We start from the raw sequence: 6586 nt of genomic DNA, 5'->3' as shown, positions 1-6586 counted from the left end.
TGAAAGACCTCTCTCTCTCTGTCTCTGTCTCTCTCTCTCTCTCTCTCTCTCTTTCTCTCTCTCTTCTAGTCCCTCCCTCATATCCTCCCTGTTCTGTTATTCTATCCTTCCTCACATATAAAATTTACATTTTTCCCTCTTAGAAGATGCTTTCTTACCAAGCAACTTATAAAAGTGGCCAAAAATCAAATTAGTGACAAAAATTTAACTTTTAGTCCCTTAAGTTACATCTCCTAATGTACATAAGCATATCACTAACTACACAACAGAATCAGATGGAGGTTGCGTGTTAGCAGTGCAGGAAAATGCTAAATGCTAAGTGTGTAAGAAGTCTGGAGAAGGTGAAGCTTGCCGACCGACGCAATCTTTATGATCTCAATGACAGCACAAAGTAGAAAAATCAGTTTAATGGAATCTCCATTAGTGTGGCATTAAACAGTTTAGCTAGATTACACTCATGCAGTCGTTTCCCTTGAGGTCATGGACCGTATATAGCCATTTGCAATATCAGTTAGTTATCTAAACATTCATCTTCTGGTGATGGATTTTTGTATGTTTTAAGGGCACAGGATATAAAATTAGGATTCCTAATGCTGTATGCACAAAACAATAATGATACGCTCTAAAAATTCTTTGTTGTTTCAACACAAATGTGAGACTAATGTTGACAAATCCAACTGTTGAGGAACATTTTAAATTATTCAAAGACATTTTTAACCAATGTTGGCTGGAATTGGCCATTTGGCCCAAATTTAGGTTGTGACAACCCAGCATTTTAAGAGTGTATTATCCTTAACAATACTTTATTATTGGTTGTAATAATTAAAAATAAAAATAAGCTGTATTCATGAAGAAAGTACATTTTGTTAGCAATATTAACATTTTCTGTTTTAGTCAGATTTTCAAAATATTTGTTTCAAAGAATGTATGCTAACCAACGCTGGATTTTTCTGCAAAAAATACTAATAATATGGCAATTATTTACTATTACTAATATTTAAAAGAACTGTTATAAACAAACAATATACACTCACCGGCCACTTTATTAGGTACACCTTACTAGTAGCGGGTTGGACCGCATTTTGCCTTCAGTACTGCCTTAATCCTTCGTGGCATACATTCAGCAGGTTATTGGAAATATAGTGTATAGTGTACAAATAATAAAAAATGTCCTTTCTTTGATTAATCTACGAAACTGCACTTTTATATCAGACTTCCCTGGTTGGGAAATCGTTTCAATAAGGTGTTGACTTTCTCAGAGAAAAGTAGTGATTTTGGTTCATATTGACATGATAACATTACACAGTTGCTGCAGATTTGTCAGCTGCTCATCCATGATGCGAATCTCCTATTCCACCACATCCCAAAAGTGCTCTATTGGATTGAGTTCTGGTGACTGTGGAGGCCATTTGAGTACAGTGAACTCATTGTCATGTTCAAGAAACCAGTCTGAGATGATTCGCGCTTTATAATATAGCACGTTATCCTGCTGGAAGTAGCCATCAGAAGATGGGTACACTGTGGTCATAAAAGGATGGACATGGTCAGCGACAATACTTAGGCAGGCTGTGGCATTGGCAGGATACTCAGTTGGTACTAATGGGGCCAAAGTGTGCCAAGAAATTATCCCCCACACCATTAAACCACCAGCAGGAGCCTGAACAGTTACAAGGCAGGATGGATCCATGTTATGTTGTTGATGTTAAAAATTTTGACTCTACCATTCGAATGTCACAGCAGAAATCGAGACTCATCAGACCAGGCAACGTTATTTCAATCTTCTATTGTCCAATTTTGGTGAGCCAAAATTGGGGTTACATTCAGTATAGGGGGGTGCGAAGTGGATGGCAACATCAACAGCCTGAGTTATCAAGACATGTGTGCTGCACATTACATTTCAAACCACTGGAGAGGGCAAATTCTTCAGCAGGTTAGCGCTCCTTCTCATACTTCAGCCTCCAACATCAAAGTTCCTGAAAGCAAAGAAGGTCAAGGTGCACCGGGATTGGCCAGCCCAGTCACCAGATTGAACATTATTGAGCATGTCTGGGGTAAGATAAAGGAGGAAGCATTAAAGATTAATCTAAATAAAAGAATCTTGATGAACTCTGTGAGTTCTGCAAGAGCGCTTTATTTGTTGTTCCTTAAACTTGGATAGGGGACAAGACTTTTGTCAGGTAGTGTATAATATTTAATATAAGGCTATAATTACATATCACTTCTCATAACACTGAAACATCAAGCTTTCCTTTTACAAAGAGCTGGATGAAAGTGCCAGACTATCATTAACTGCAGTGCCAATTATGCAAATGGAAAAGCAATACGGTCATTTAGGATGCATTGCACAACCAGCACTAATACACACAGATCTAAACCACAATTGAGAGGCAGCACTTCTTGACATGGCCCAGAGTGGAACCATTAACCTGTGGTTATTTTTCTCTCTCTCTCTCAATACAAGTACAATCCATCTGGGACTCGCTTCCCCGCAAAAAAAACACACACACAACGCATGACAGAGACGGCAGCTCAAGCACTGCTGGAGTATATGAAGATGTCTATCAGTCAAGGATAATGTTGAGTGTTAGATGTCTCACCATGATTCGATTGTCTTGAAACAGGATCTTGAGATAAAGGGAGGGCGCAGAGTGAAAAGAGACGGGAGGGAAAGAGAGAGTGAGGAAATGGACGGGACTCAGATTGGTGAACAAAGTCATCAATGCGCCAAATGCAATAATGAGCAAAGTGGTTTTTAGCGCCATGATTGGGAGGGAGACAAAATCCACAGAAACAGAACAGATACAAATAAGGGGAGTGACGCAAAAATAGGACGTTGTGGCAGTGGAAAAGAGGTGGGAGACACACACACAAACTAGCTCACTCACTTTCCTTCAGGACTTACCCTGATTTGTCAGGAGTCACCACAGCGGAATGAACTGCCAACCACTCTGGCATTAGTACAAGTGTTGGACAATGAAAAACAAACAAACAAACGCTGGTTTCATGGCTAAATGTGAACAGCCTGGTGGCCAATCTTCATCAAATGCAAATTCTACCCATAAGAGCAGAATGTGCAGGTTTAATCAGCAGAGTAAAAGCAGAGTTTTGCTTGAAATATTGCAGTGCACACAACATTATGGGTGACATATCAGAGAACAAAAGAGAACAAATTGTTAGTGCGCATCTTGCTGGCACATCTGTGACCAAGACAGCAAGCCTTCGTGATGTATCAAAAGCCACGATATCCAGGGTAATGCCAGCATACCACCAAGAAGGATGAACTAAATCCAACAGGAGTAACTGGACACAAGAGGAAGCTGTCTGAAAGTCATGTCTGGCTGCCAACTCGGATTGTATAAAAATAAAAATAAAAAAAAAACACAGCTGCTCAACTCACTGCAGAATTAAATGTGCACCTCAACTATTCATCAGGAGTTCCACAGGGTCAATACCCAGCAGGTACAGGATGTCAACATGAAGTCAGATTGACATTGTACCCAAACTTCGGGGGTCGTTGAATTTTGTTTGGAAATGAAAATTAGGTTGATGTCAGAACCCAACAATAATGTCCAACCTAACATTAAACAAATATCAACGTCTAATGACAGTTTGGTGTTGTGCGGTGGTTACCACTATGACGTCTATCAGACTATCAGTTGGATTTTGGTTGCCAGACCTGACAAATAAATGTCAGTATTTGATGTCAATATGATGTTGGCTCAACATTGGATCTTGGTCATTTTCCAACACAACCTAAAATCAACCAAATGTCAACGTCATTTGACATCATCATTGGACGTCAAAATAACGTTGTCCTTAGACGCTGGCTAGACATTGAATTTTGGTCACCTGACGTCACAACCTAAATCTTACCTAATATTAACGTCTTATAACGTGTGCCTGCTAGGTACATGGCCGGGCTGCTATAGCCAAACCTTTGGTCACTCGTGCCAATGCCAAACCTCTGTTTTAATGGTGCTGACAGCTAAAATTTTGGGTACATGTGAAACGTGAATTGTTTTCTGGTGAGTCCACCTTCACTGTCTTCCCCACTTCTGGGAGAATTACGGTGTGGAGAAGAAAGAAGCGCACCACCCACAATGTTTCAAGCCTAGAGGAAGGCATGGGGGGGATAAGTGATGGTTTAGGCTGCAAAATCAAGGCATTCCCTAGACACAATTCTTGTGCTAGATGGCACAACTGCCAAGGACTACTAAACCATTCTGGAATACCATGTGCACCCAATGGTTCAAACATTGTATCCTGAAGGCAGTTCCATGTATCAGGTATAAATTATAATACACCAAGCAAGACTGGTGACAGAGTGGTTTAATGAACATAAAGATGAAGTTGAACATCTCCCATGGCCTGCACAGTCACCAGACCTAAGAATTATTGAGCCAGTTCGGTATGTTTTGGAGGATCGAGTCAGGAAACATTTTCCTTCAGCATCACAGTGACCTGGCCACTTTTCTGCAAGAAGAATGGCTCAGAATCACTCTGGCCACTGTGCATGACTTGTATCTGTCATTCCCAAGACAAACAGATGCTATATTGGTTGCAAAAGGAGGGCTCTATACCATACTAATGAATTATCAAGGTTTAAAACCAGGCATTTCAGTTTCATTATCCAAACCTTGTATATCTTGCTAGTGCTTTTTGCATTCAGAACTGCCTAATTTTTTGTGGCAAAGATTCAACAAGGTGCAAGAAACTATATATCATCTCTCAGCTGCTGTAGATTTGTCGGCTGTACATTCTGTTCCAGAACATCCCAAATGTGCTCAGATGGACTGAGATCTGGTGAATGTGGAGGACATTTGATAGTGAACTCAATCACATGTTCACAAAAGCAACAGTATGAGATGATTTGAGCTTTGGCATGAAAACCTGCTTGAAGTAGGCACCATAAAATGGGTACTCATGCAGTGGTCAAGGTCAGCATGATGGTGTCATGAATAACTTAATTGATTTCCTCACATTTACAAACACAAACTCAGAACTGTACCATTGTATAAACAACAAACCGTCTTGTCAAAATCAAATATAGTGCAGTCAAGAACACATTCACTTCGCCTGACAGGATACAACTTTGACCTCAGATGACATACAGCGCTTACAAATACACAAGAGTACTTCTCTGCCCACAGAGCACTAATAAGATCAATTCAAAACACTGTTACTAAAACCTATTATTGGCAATTAGCAATCATTTTGCTGCTCACAGCAAAGAGAGTGTATACTGTCAAATGCATCAAGTTTATAGGAAAAAATACTTTCATATGAACAAAGTGTAGCCTAAAATATTAGTGTAGCATTTTTTTTGTTTATAGACTTCTGGTTATAGCAATGGCAAGATTCTTTGATTCCCAAGTAACACAAATAACAAATGCACTATAAGTTGATTTGTGAGATAAATGAGCGTAACTTTAAGTCTTTATTAAAGTCTGGCGCAAAGTTTGGAGGTCATAAAGTTTTGTCCAATGTTAAGTCAATGGGACTTTTCCAAATTTTCCAGGTCAGTTTTCGGAAAACTGTAAGTCAGATCAAGTGAAAAAGATATAGCAACCCGAGTCAGACCAGTTTGGAGGTTTGGAGTTGGTTGTAGTAAGAACGGTCTAGGAGGAGATGCATATAGAAATGAGTCTCAGAAGAAGACGGAAGAATAATAAGTTTATGTGGTATAAGAGTACTCAAGCCGCCATAATAATACCCTTTTAACTTTTATTTAACGTTTACAATGCAAATCCAATAAGATCCACTTATTTGGTAAACAAAGCAAGTCTCACATGTAATATATACACTAAAAGGCGGAAAATTCATTCATTCATTTTCTTGTCGGCTTAGTCCCTTTATTAATCTGGGGTCGCCACAGCGGAATGAACCGCCAACTTATCCAGCAAGTTTTTACGCAGCGGATGCCCTTCCACCCGCAACCCATTTCTGGGAAACATCCACACACACACACTCGTACACTACGGACAATTTAGCCTACCCAATTCACCTGTACCACATGTCTTTGGACTGTGGGGGAAACCGGAGCACCCGGAGGAAACCCACACGAACGTAGGGAGAACATGCAAACTCTACACAGAAACACCAACTGAGCCGAGGATCGAACCAGCGACCTTCTTGCTGTGAGGCGAACGTGCTACCCACTGCGCCACTGCATAACTCTGCATGTGCAGATTCTGTGTGGGCCTACTTGTGATTGATCAGTATTGAAATAACATCACAATTCATGCATGTAAACATGATCAGCATTAATGATTAGCATATTAATTCTGAAGATTCACAGGTGCAAGTGAAAGAATGTTGCTAAAACTTTATACCTCCATTATCAAACGCAGGCTATCAGTTGGGTTTTTACCACTCTTAACCCCTTTTACTGCTGCTACAACCACATTATCTTAAAAACCACACTACATTTCCTCCTGCATTCCTGACGAGTATTGATGAGCATGTATAGGAGGATGCGTTGCAAATTGTTGCATGGGTTGCTGTTTCATGGGGCTATTCAATTATTATGCCTAGTAAATGAATATACTTGTTTTAAATTTCTAGAAAAAAGTAATAGACAATAAAG

Source organism: Danio rerio, chromosome 1 (genome assembly GCF_049306965.1).
Source record: "Danio rerio strain Tuebingen ecotype United States chromosome 1, GRCz12tu, whole genome shotgun sequence".
NCBI classification, from domain to species: domain Eukaryota; kingdom Metazoa; phylum Chordata; class Actinopteri; order Cypriniformes; family Danionidae; genus Danio; species Danio rerio.
The sequence above is the reverse complement of the archived record's forward strand: the minus strand, read 5'-3'. Positions refer to the sequence as shown.